Source organism: Tachypleus tridentatus, chromosome 11 (genome assembly GCF_004210375.1).
Source record: "Tachypleus tridentatus isolate NWPU-2018 chromosome 11, ASM421037v1, whole genome shotgun sequence".
Taxonomy (NCBI): domain Eukaryota; kingdom Metazoa; phylum Arthropoda; class Merostomata; order Xiphosura; family Limulidae; genus Tachypleus; species Tachypleus tridentatus.
The window spans coordinates 27,438,314-27,452,036 of NC_134835.1; the positions used below are offsets into that span (position 1 = coordinate 27,438,314).

General features: G+C 30.4%; 1 long non-coding RNA gene across 1 annotated transcript in view; it reads left to right on the plus strand.

The window, feature by feature from the left end:
• LOC143231815 (uncharacterized) overlaps positions 1-11,110 on the plus strand; it is a 41,035-nt gene extending 29,925 nt beyond the window's left edge. The window contains exons 3-4 of the long non-coding RNA XR_013017215.1: positions 9,118-9,178; positions 10,536-11,110. This is a non-coding gene — a long non-coding RNA (uncharacterized LOC143231815). The remainder of the gene's footprint in view (positions 1-9,117; positions 9,179-10,535) is intronic.
• The last annotated feature ends 2,613 nt before the right edge of the window (positions 11,111-13,723 follow it).

Here is a 13,723-nt window from a genome sequence, read left to right on the forward strand (position 1 = left end):
AACAAATTTTTGTCTTGCGTGATGTTTTGATTGTAGAATGCAGTAAAAAATAAGTTCTATAGAAAAAAATACTCCAAAACAAAAGTAAGGTTTTTACCAGTCTATGATCTTAGTTAAGCCAAAGACACGAAATGGTCTATTTGTGTTATGACCACCACGAGTATCGAAAGCCGGTTTTAAGCGTTGTAAGTCTGCAGATATACCGCTGTGCCACTAGGATCATAACTTCAGCTTAACATCATGAATATAAGCGAAACATCAACAACAGATGCCATATGATTCATAGTACGTTTTTACGTGTTTCTAATTTCAACATAAGATAAAATACAAAAAAACACAAAAATCTTTGACACTAATCTGACAACTTACAGATAAAGAAAACACCGTACACTTCAAAGCAATGTTCAAGTGCACATAATCTGAATATAACAATATAGTTAAAGCAAAAAAAAATATATACTTTACACACTAACTTGCCTCGGCATCGCGAGGTGGTTAAGGCACTCGATTCGTAATCCGAGGGTCGCGGATTCGAATCTCCTTGCTCGCCCTTTCAGCCTTGGGGGCGTTATAATGTGACAGTCGATCCCACTATTCGTTGGTAAAAGAGTAGACCAAGAGTTGGCGGTGAGTTGCGATGTCTAGCTGCCTTCCCTCTAGTTTTACACTGCTAAATTAGGGACGGCTAGCGCAGATAGCTCTCGTGTGGCTTTGCGTGAAATTCAAAACAAGCAACACTAAGTTTTCACTTTTCCTTAACTTTAATATAATATTTTAAAAATAAAACAAAAAGTACTTTCAGAATACGTTTTTTTTTAATTTCTTTACTATTAATCTAATATCACATGAATAACGCAAAAAAAGACAGTGTACGTTTTTAGTGAGTTTTGCATTTCTCTAACCTCGATATATCATCGTATTGATATAAACTGACATTCTAAGTTTAGAAGTAAATTTTTAGGTTTGTTATTTTAATTCAATACGCGTTTAAAGCATAATACAACGATACAGAAATAAATTATTCGTTTAGATATATCCATGATTTATGTACTCAAACAAATACGTGATTCACGTACTTAAAACAAAGAAATATAATATTCACGTACTTAGTGGTAACAAGAAAGACGTTTGTTTTTTTTTCAAATCGATATCAAGGAAAGCACATCAAAACAGTAATTATGTAACGTGTGTCACTTAAGTGGTTGACGCATATTAATATTATAAGTAGAGATAAAATAATGAATAACTGGTTACAATTAACACGTGTAGATGTTAAACAGTGAGACACTGAAAGAAATTACGTTTCGTCTCGCGTGATTTTTATATATTAGGTTGAGGAATAATTCGTGATCGTTTTTAAATAATTCCATTCAAGCATTACATGCAAGACTATACAATACTTCAATGCATGAACACATTACACCCAAAATATTTATTATGATACTTTATTTCATGTAATACCTAGGTATATAGTATGCATTGTTTTAAACGAAATTGCAAGAAATTAAATGCGAAAAGCAGATGGTGTCGAAAATGCTCGATTTTGTCCACTTGACATTCCATTTAATGAGCTGAAAATGAAAGCAAAAATTAAAGACATATGAAAATCAAACACACAATCTATTAGAGCAAAAAATTATCTACCAAATGACATGAAATATTTTGCGAAAGCGTTTCATTTATGAATATATTTTGTTAACTTGAAAAGACGCTCACGAATTATTCCTCAACCCAATATATAACGCTACACAATCGTGTACATTTAACACGACATTCAGTGACTGTCACACGTAGTAACATAATAACCCTTACGTCTAGGTTGTCATAGTTACTATTTATAAACGTTGTTTGAAGGAAAATACACTAATTTTGATAATGGTTTTAGCACCTCAGTTGTTTTTATAAACTTAAATCTATAAGCTAAGATATAAAACGATCGAATGGTATTCTAATCTAAATAAAACAAATGAAAACTTTTCTCTCTCTCTTATTTCATTTAAATAAGACACAAACATTTGTGGTAACTTACGTGATCTATGCTCCAAGAAGATTTTCTTTTAACAGTTTAACGTGTTGAATAAAACAAAAGTCATTAATGTTTTCAAAACAACTCAATGCAGGTTTTTGGCACAGTAATGACAAACAGTATCATGTTTTTGACTCACAATGTGTTAACAGGTCTTTAGTAGTCCTATAATTCATGTAAATAGGTTTAATTCACATTTTACAACTCAAGAATTTAACTTCAGTAAGGATGTTTGTACCAAAGAGCTTTTCTTTAGACTTAAGAATTACTTAAACCTGTAGTTGAATCTGATCCTTTCTTTAAATGATAGTACACAGTAAATGTTTCACTCATTACCATATAGATGCTTTTTGGGCTTTCAAAGAATATTATTTTAAAATTCGGCACATAATTATTTTATTTAAGAAAGAAATAAGTTTTATATTAAAACTCCTTCACGTGAGCATTTAATGGATAAAATGAGCGTTATTTTAAAACTCCGTTAAGTAACTGTTTGATTTAGGGATAAAATAAGTGTTACATATTAAAACTCCGTTAAGTAACTGTTTGATTTAGGGATGAAATCAGTGTTACATATTAAAACTCCGTTAAGTAACTGTTTGATTTAAGTATGAAACCAGTGTTACATATTAAAACTCCGTCACATAATTGTTTGATTTAAGTACGAAATCAGTGTTATATATTAAAACTCCATCACATAATTGTTTGATTTAAGAATGAAATCAGTGTTATATATTAAAACTCCATCACATAACTGTTTGATTTAAGTACGAAACCAGTGTTATATATTAAAACTCCATCACATAATTGTTTGATTTAAGTACGAAATCAGTGTTATATATTAAAACTCCATCACATAATTGTTTGATTTAAGTACGAAATCAGTGTTATATGTTAAAACTCCGTCGCATAATTGTTTTATTAAAAATTAAATTAAATCAAAGATGTTAAATGAATTACGACGTTTATTGATGTTAGTTTTAGAATGTAAATCTATTACGATACTAATCTCACAAAACTAATCCGTTTATGTTGTTGTTTTTTTAAATAAATATCTTATCTTTGAATTTAAGGCACTCTCCTACCTACATATAATTCTTACAATTCGTAAAACGCATATTAACTCAAGGTTTTTACAACGAGTGACATATTCTTTTTAATTTATAGCAGTTAATCGAAAGTACGTTTTTTTTAACGATTTCTCTTCTGAACCCAAGTAGAATGTTTTAATTTTTTATCTGAAGCTAAAATATACATAACTAGCTTTTCTAGTCTAAACAAAACTTGTAGTTGTTGTTTCTAAGAGCGATTTAATTAGATTAGGGCCACACGTTATGTTACAGCGACGTGTAGAATATTTTCGCAAATTAAAGTAAATAGACGAATATACATTCCAATCAAAATAGAATGTTTGTAGGACGGGTAGACGAATTATAATTGTTAATAAGTTAACCTTTGTAATAATACTTCATTTGAATAAAATGTTTGCCTTACTTACAAGTATCAGCTATGAAAAACACCTGATTTCTCCAGTTAATGTTTTATCATGGCACGCAGAGTGTTTCAGAAACAAATATATAAGTACACGATTCTTACTCAGTACAGAAAGGCATCTGAGAGTAAACCTTTTCGCTAAATATCAAAGAACCCAAAACATACGTGTATTGGTATTCACTTATTTTGAATGTATTTTGGGTATATTTTGGATGTATCTTCAGTGTATGTTGGATGTATTTTGAGTGTAATTTTGGTATATTTTGGATGTATCTTCAGTGTATGTTGGATGTATTTTGAGTGTAATTTTGGTATATTTTGGATGTATCTTCAGTGTATGTTGGATGTATTTTGAGTGTAATTTTGGTATATTTTGGATGATCTTCAGTGTATGTTGGATGTATTTTGAGTGTATTTTGGATGTATCTTCAGTGTATGTTAGATGTATTTTGAGTGTATTTTGGATGTATCTTCAGTGTATGTTGGATGTATTTTGAGTGTATTTTGGATGTATCTTCAGTGTATGTTGGATGTATTTTGAGTGTATTTTGGATGTATCTTCAGTGTATGTTGGATGTATTTTGAGTGTATTTTAGATGTATCTTCAGTGTATGTTGGATGTATTTTGAGTGTATTTTGGATGTATTTTCAGTGTATGTTGGATGTATTTTGAGTGTATTTTTGATGTATCTTCAGTGTATGTTGGATGTATTTTGAGTGTATTTTTGATGTATCTTCAGTGTATGCTGGATGTATTAAGACCGAAGAAAAAGTAACGGCGTTTCTTATTTGTTGTTTATTGTTTTTCTAAATCAGAAAATTTCAAATAATCAACTTTCGACACAGTCTCTTGAACCACCGAGATAAAACACAGTCTCTTGAACCACCGAGATAAAACAAAAAAAACAAACAAACAAAACGGATCAGGCGACAATCGGTACTTTTTTTTAGAATATCTTTGAAACCTGTTTTATGTCCAAAAGGTTTTTACTACAATCATAACTGAAGCTTCCTTCCTGCTATAAAATGTTGCTGATAAATAGAACTCAGTTAAAAAAAAATGTAGGATTTCAAATGTTATAGGTATATGAATACAAGATAATCATTCTATGTTCTATGGAAGCATATAGTTTGATTATGTTACTTACTTTGATTTAAATAACATTTTTGTTGGCAAAACATGGAACATAAGTTGATCATGATTTTGTTTCACGTTAGTTGCATTTTCAATTTTCAATTTTATTACGTTGTTACGAGTTGTATGTTTGTGTTATAACTGTTTCATATAATTCGCTTTTTAGCTTTCAAGTTTTTAAATTGTTACGTCTTGTATGTTTGTGTTATAACTGTTTCATATAATTCACTTCTTAGCTTTCAAGTTTTTAAATTGTTACGTCTTGTATGTTTGTGTTATAACTGTTTCATATAATTCACTTCTTAGCTTTCAAGTTTTTAAATTGTTACGTCTTGTATGTTTGTGTTATAACTGTTTCATATAATTCACTTCTTAGCTTTCAAGTTTTTAAATTGTTACGTCTTGTATGTTTGTGTTATAACTGTTTCATGTAATTCGCTTTTTAGCTTTCAAGTTTTTAAATTGCTACGTCTTGTATGTTTGTGTTATAACTGTTTCATATAATTCACTTCTTAGCTTTCAAGTTTTTAAATTGTTACGTCTTGTATGTTTGTGTTATAACTGTTTCATATAATTCACTTCTTAGCTTTCAAGTTTTTAAATTGTTACGTCTTGTATGTTTGTGTTATAACTGTTTCATGTAATTCGCTTTTTAGCTTTCAAGTTTTTAAATTGCTACGTCTTGTATGTTTGTGTTGTAACTGTTTCATATAATTCACTTCTTAGCTTTCAAGTTTTTAAATTGTTACGTCTTGTATGTTTGTGTTGTAACTGTTTCATGTAATTCACTTCTTAACTTTCAAGTTTTTAAGCCTTTGCGTTTTATATTTTCTATTATTGCCTTTTTTATACAATTAACGTCTTAACTAACATCTCTGTCAAAGTGTTATATATTTGATCTATTAGTAGAATTGGATTATCTACGAAACCATAATAAAAATAATCCATATAGAAATTCTGTATATATTTTTATGACGGTTCTTTATTTCTTTTCTACGAATTAATGAGAATGTTTGATATTAGAATTTCACATCCCGCACACTACAAGAATACCTATACATATATATACAACACAAAATGTGCGGTACCCAAATACGGTTAAAACGGTGTCAGCCTGGATAAAAAATACCAGGTTTATTTCAGTGAGGATACGACGTGGCCATTTTATTTTTATTAAGTTGTGGATGGAATTTATTGTAAGAAATCATACAGACCTTTAAAGAGTCGAAAAAATATTTTAATGTATATTAATATGTTTTGTTCTGGGTTTTTGATGTAAATAGATACATATGTGTTAAATTTGTTCTAGGTTTTTGATGTAAATAGATACATATGTGTTAAATTTGTTCTAGGTTTTTGACGTAAATAGATACATATGTGTTAAACAAGAAGTGAAACAAACAAACGATGAATAAAAACTGGGAACTAAATATTTAACATTTATTTATAAAAATGTTCACAATATTACCAATATATAATCATGCTACGTTTAATACCGTTTATAGACCCCTTACTTTGGTACACTGGCATCTATGAAGGACATCTTTATGTTCGTTACTTGATACTATTACTTTGTTTATGTTTAAATACTGTGAAAAATTTGGGACAGCTGTTATATGTAACAGGGTTGGAGAGGTTCTTCCTTCTTCACATAACGGACATAAAAAAAAAACACTTTTTTTTCTGTTGTTGTGATACCAACTCTGAAACAGACCTATGGATACAACAAACCGACTGACTACGTGCTGGTCACTGACGTGTGTGATTGAAGCAATCTGTGCAGTTAAAAATATTATCACGTTAACAATACTCGTGTTTTTATTGCAGTCTAAAGATATAGAAAAGTTACATCAGTTGCTCTATAAACACATTGCAGAATAATACACACACTCAACGTTACAAATTTTAGGTCCTGGCTTATTAGTTGATTTATGAACTTTAATTAAAACCCACCAAGGTTTCTTTAGTTATTTAATGTTTCATCAGCTATAGATAATAAAGTAAAATATATATGAATACTCAATAGTAGCGAGCTGAATTATCTAGCGTTTATTCTATCATCTACACTTTTATCACAAGGCATACTTATATTCTCTAGGAGATTGATGTACCATGTTGTAATACAATCAACGCTTAATATAAAAGTATTTAGTGTGCTAAGAACAAGACTTACTAAAGCTCCGTGTACTAGGTGTAGAACACTGTGATAGTGTACGATATTGAAACATTTCTTTACTGCTGCATGGTCTCATGGTTTTGTAGACGCCAAAGAGAAAGACATATACAGAACATTCTATTGTTTAACATGCTCAAAATTAACACAATACTTCGTAATGTTGTTTAGCACATTCTACAAAACTATGAGCTGTAGTAATCAGAATAAACTACACATAAAAGTGTAACACACTAAATCACTGTTGGTTAAACAAGAAAACAACATCATGAAACTGTCTAGAGCTTTGTTAGGCACGTATTAAACAAAACAGTAAAATACCGACTCGTTATTTGGTTAGTTACGATAACACAACATGGTGAGATTCTCTAGAGCTCTATTAGATACACATTAAAGAAAATTAACATACCAACCCACTATTTGGTTATCAACAAGAACATAATGTGATGAAACTCTCTAAAGCCCTATTAGTTACGTATTAAACAAAGCAGTAACATACCAAATCACTACTTAATAAAATGCTACCACGGTGTCTTAAACATACTTGTAACGTAGAGCACACCAATTTGTGGTTCATAAAGTTTTTTTGCCACAGATAAACATTAAAAATTACATTTAACCAGGCAAAGCATGTACAGAGCTTTTGATATATATTTATAGTTGACTGGTTGATTTATCCAATAATCTCTAGTGTCGTAGAGTGACGTCAAACTAGTCCTTCTTTTGTTACAGATTGTTTACCAAATTTCTGCCTATCTACTGCTTTATTCATTTCATCAGTTATTTTTCCTACCTGTCCATTTCTTAATATAATCAATCCTTCATCTTTCTAATTCCTGTCCATTTCTTGATTTTATCAATCTTTCATCTTTCTAATTCCTGTCCATTTCTTGATATGATAAATCCTTCATCTTTCTAATTCCAGTCCATTTCTTGATATAATCAATCCTTCATCTTTCTAATTCCTGTCCATTTCTTGATATAATCAATCCTTCATCTTTCTAATTCCTGTCCATTTCTTGATATGATAAATCCTTCATCTTTCTAATTCCTGTCCATTTCTTGATATGATAAATCCTTCATCTTTCTAATTCCTGTCCATTTCTTGATATGATAAATCCTTCATCTTTCTAATTCCTGTCCATTTATTGATATGATAAATCCTTCATCTTTCTAATTCCTGTCCATTTCTTGATATGATAAATCCTTCATCTTTCTAATTCCAGTCCATTTCTTGATATAATCAATCCTTCATCTTTCTAATTCCTGTCCATTTCTTGATATAATCAATCCTTCATCTTTCTAATTCCTGTCCATTTCTTGATATGATAAATCCTTCATCTTTCTAATTCCTGTCCATTTCTTGATATGATAAATCCTTCATCTTTCTAATTCCTGTCCATTTCTTGATATGATAAATCCTTCATCTTTCTAATTCCTGTCCATTTATTGATATAATCAATCCTTCATCTTTCTAATTCCTGTCCATCTATTGATATAATCAATCCTTCATCTTTCTAATTCCTGTCCATCTATTGATATAATCAATCCTTCATCTTTCTTCTGTCTTTTTGCTTCTTGCCAACCATCATTCTTTCAGCTGTGGGCAGGACCAGCGAGTACTATGGACTAAAATCAGACTGATAGATTTTGCATCTGGTACAATATTTGAGCTTCTTACCTATAATTCACTTTACTGAAGGACAGTAAGCGATTCCACGAGACACGACTGACCAAAAAAAAACGTTTATTTTTCTTCCAAAATAGCTTTGAGTTTAAAAACTTAATTACATAATGCACCGCACGTGAAAGATACTGTCTTTTTTTTCTATAGGTATGCCTTGTTTCCATTGTATAACATCAATTTCATTTGATCCTACCATTACACTCACTGCAAGCTTCTGTTAATTTGGTTCTGTGTAAACAATAGTATAATTATGCACGTTAATCTAGTTAACACGATTCTAATAACGATAGATGGGTACAAGCCTTCTCTTGGATTGTTCGCCTTAAACGAACCATGCTCACCCATTGCAGCCAGTTTGTGAAGTGTACCTCGTGTAACGTGTTCAACAACCTCGCCACATCCTATTCTGTTTTGGAATTTTAAAATAAAGTTTTGTGCTGATACTTAAGTTTGTTTCTTAGAACGTTTAGAAAATTTTGATCGTATTTCTTCATTCTAATGAAGACCTTCACACACACACACATGTAATTTAACTTTATTTTCATTTCCATGGTTCAGTTGTTGGATAAATTACCAATGTTCTTATGTGATCCATTTTACAGATTAGAGCACAAGAACCTGCAACCTGGAATCTAGCTTCCAAGAGAGATTAGGAGAAGTGAGGTAAGTGTTCGTGTCCTGAACAATTAATCTTCAGAAATAAACAATTTCTAAATAATTATCCTCTGCAGTTCAGTTATTGCTTGAAAAGATAAACGTAGCTTAAACATAAGTAACGTAAATCATTACAAACAGGTAATTTTTATCGTTTTCATTTTAATTTATCTAGTTATATAGCTTAAAACATTTGAAATATGTCAGTTTCGTGCAATATCTTTAACTTTTATATGTGTTATTTATTTAAATTATGCGGGTTATCTCTGACATTTAGATGCGTTAGTTATTTAAATTAAGTGGGTTATCCATGATTTTTATATGTTTTTGTTGTTGTTTTGAAGTAAGCACAAAGTTACACAATGGGCTATCTGTGCTCTGCCCACTACAGGTATCGGAACCCGGTTTTTAGCGTTGTAAGTCCGCAGACATACTGCTAAGCCACTGGGGGGGCTTTTAGATGTATTAGTTATTTAAATTACGCGGGTTATCTCTGAATTTTAGATGTGTTTGTTATTTAAATTACGTGGGTTATTTATGATTTTTAGATGTATTAGTTATTTAAATTATGCAGGTTGTCTCTGACGGTTAGATGCATTGTTCCCTGCTGTTACAGCGGTAAGTCTAGAGATTTACAATGCTAAAATCGGGGATTCGTTTCCCCTCGGTGGACTCAGCAGACAGACGGTTGAACTTTTGTTATGAGAAAACAAACACAAATAGTTAGATGTGTTAGTTATTTAAATTACGTGGGTTATCCTTGTGTTTTAGATGTGTAAACTATTTAAATTACGTGGGTTATCTCTGACTTGTAGATATGTTAGTTACTTAAATTACGTGGGTTATCCTTGAGTTTTAGATGTATTATTTATTTAAATTACGTAGGTTATGCATGATTTTTAGATGTGTAAACTATTTAAATTACGTGGGTATCTCTGACTTGTAGATATGTTAGTTACTTAAATTACGTGGGTTATCCTTGAGTTTTAGCAGTTCAACGAGATTCAGCAATCAATAACGTTTAAGAATGATATGTTACTGTATGTGGGTTTACGTGTATATGATTATCTTACTAGCTATAGCAACTCTGTGTACAACTGGTAAAGAATGTTACATATCCACTTTTATATATAATTGCACATCAGGTATGCAACTCTTTGCTACCTGTTTTCGGATTATTTTACCTACATTTAAAATTAGTATATTGTGCTAAGAAGCGCATTAAACGTTCAGCGATTAGGTTGTTATTTCTGATGAGTATAGAAAATTATGTAGTAAATACGATTTGTATTAAAACACAAACTGAAACATAAAACAAATGGAAAACTGCTTTTACACGTTCATTTCTTTCTGTTTATTTCAAAAGGACCTATTGACCAGTTATGCAGTGAAATGCGAATAAACAACTAAACTGACCGGAAGTAACGAGAGGAGCCAACAAAACCGATCGGAAGTTAAGAAGGAAGAAACTTATCAGTGGAAGTGTCCAAAGAACAACTGTGTTTATACTGTTCAAGTATCCGTGATAAGATAATAATACAGAACAACTGTGTTTATAATGTTCAAGTATCCGTGATAAGATAATAATACAGAACAACTGTGTTTATACTGTTCAAGTATCCGTGATAAGATAATAATACAGAACAACTGTGTTTATAACGTTCAAGTATCCGTGATAAGATAATAATACAGAACAACTGTGTTTATACTCTTCAAGTATCCGTGATAAGATAATAATACAGAACAACTGTGTTTATACTGTTCAAGTATCCGTGATAAGATAATAATACAGAACAACTGTGTTTATAATGTTCAAGTATCCGTGATAAGATAATAATACAGAACAACTGTGTTTAAAATGTTCAAGAGTCTGTGATAAGATAATAATACAGAACAATTGTATTTAAAATGTTCAATAGTTCGTGATAAAATAAATATATATACAACTGTGTTTAAGATGTTCAAGATGCTATAATATAGTATGATAAGATTAATTATCTCACGAAATACGTACATTAAATAAATAAATATAACACAATATTCCAAGCTTAAAGTGTTATGAATACAATACAAATACATACACATGACTGCGAAGGGTACCACTTGGTACCACATGCCGTATTCCACACACGGAATCGTCATTTGTTTTTGGGTGTTGTATCATATCGATTATTATTCTTATCAAAGATCACATATACTTATGCAATGTGTTGCGTGTAGTGGCTCAAAGAAATGTCACATTTGCTTATGTAAAGTGCTGTGTGGAATGTGTACAAACAGATGTTCCGTAGAAAATATTTTCATGAGTATATTTGACATCGCGTGTTCGAAATAAAATATAACTGTCTATAATCTCAACTGTACGTTCAGAAAATTCCCTGTAACATTTTCTTACTTAGATCAACTAAAAGCAATCATCAATTACTTAGCCATATTGAATTTGTAAGATAACTTAATAAATAAGAAAATAATTATCTTTACTTATTAAATTTTCGATATTATGTATGACGACTCATTTTTAACATTGACAAACAATATAAGATAAACTTGCCCTTTGTATTATATTCCAATTACACAACAACACTGTTTGTCACAGTTATTTTTCACGTTGTTTATTTCGGTAGAAAATCTTTCGACATCAACCGATTTTATGTATATTGTTAACATAAGTATTAATCAAATATTTATACAGGTGAAACTGTTTAAATAAATCAAATAATTGCTTATCCTTCTCTAAATATATTCGGTTCCTGCATCTTTTGAAGATTCAACTCATGATGGTAATAGTGGTGAATGCCAGTATTTAAATGGCGTAAGGGCTGAACTATTGTTTCATTATGTTTTGAAGTTATTTTGTAGGCCTAAAATAACTGAGTGTTTGTTGCTATTGTTTCGTGGCCAACAGGAATCTAAAGTTTCAATAGTTTCAAACTAAAATTTTTTTTAACACAGAAAACGATCAAAGTACTTTGATAAATCATTGAAGTAAAGCCAAAAATTGTGATTGGTAAATAAGAAATTCAGTAATTAATTGTGAACTACAAAAATCACCGAGTTAAAAACACGTATTTTTAGTCTTGTACCTAACACTCCTACACTAACAATTACTGAATATCACAATAGATTATTCAAGTCTAGTGGTAAATATATCTCTTGTTTTAATACATACCTGAGGTGATCGTTTAAATCTTAAAAATTAAATAAAGTGTAACTACATCTGATCAAAACTATTCATGTTGAAACACAAATAAATAGGCTACAAAATCAAATACTACTAAAATATAACGAAACCGAAACGTTATGTGAAACGTATTTGCTTACATTAATTAACAAATTCCGTAACACGACTGATTAACAACTAACACTAAAATATAACGAAACGTTATGTGAAAAGTACTTGTTCACATTAATTAATAAATTCTATGCCACGAACAACTGATAACTACGTTTCTAAGCGAATCAGTTCTCACCCACCCAATGTTTGAGTGATGACAAAAAGAGAAAGGTATGTACGAAATCTATATAATATGACTGGTTTAAAACAAAACTAAAATCTCTATAAGCATTATTCTTAAACCTTGATTATGGTAACATAATTATGAAAGCTGAGTTAAACATAGCTCAGGGACGTTGACAAACACAGAGCAACAGAAAGTGAATATTGGCCAATTACTTTTTTCCCTTACTTCAACTATCCACTTGTATAAGTTTTTCTCATAGTGACTGCAAAGCACGTTCATATCAAAAGTAAGTTTGAATATGATTAAAAAGCGATAATTTGCTTTTCAGAGGATTAATACAAAAACGCAGTTAAATCAAAAGTAAACTCAAGAAATAATATCTAAAGTAATTATTCTTCAGCGACATTGGATCTTGGTACATGACGGAAACACTAAGAGTTGGTTTGTTTGTTTAACGAAGATATTAAGTTGGAATATCTTGTATAGATACAACGATATTTTGTTTTAATATTAATAACAGTGTGTATGGCGTGATTTACAAAATATTTGTTTGGTAAAATTGCATGACATTTGATAAATTAAAGAATTTTACTTAAGAAGATAAGTATATATTGATGATGAATCTCAGTAAACGTGTTCTTATAAAACAGTAAACTCGGTTGATGTTAGAGTTAGAACATCTAAGTTTTGTTCTGTATAAGGTAATGGAAGTTTGATTTTTATTACGTAGCTCTGACATACAAAAGTGAATACATATAACGTCAGTAAAAGTCTCTTAATGATGTTAAGAAAACACGTAAATTCGAAAAATGCATTTAACGCAAAGATGAGAAAGCCCATAATCCGAGAGATTTGAAAAGTGGACTTTTTTATTTTTCCTTCAGGGACAAGTTTGGAAGCAGTTCTATACTTATTACATACAAGTGGTAGGTATATTCAGAAATATGCAAGTGTGAACATATCATGTTTAAAATATAGTTTTTGGAATAAACAGAAATAGAACTTACCAGGACTTACGACATCACACTAAGGACGTACTAATCTGTAATGGTTCACATAAGTCGTAAATTTTTGTCGTATCTATCGACTCCCC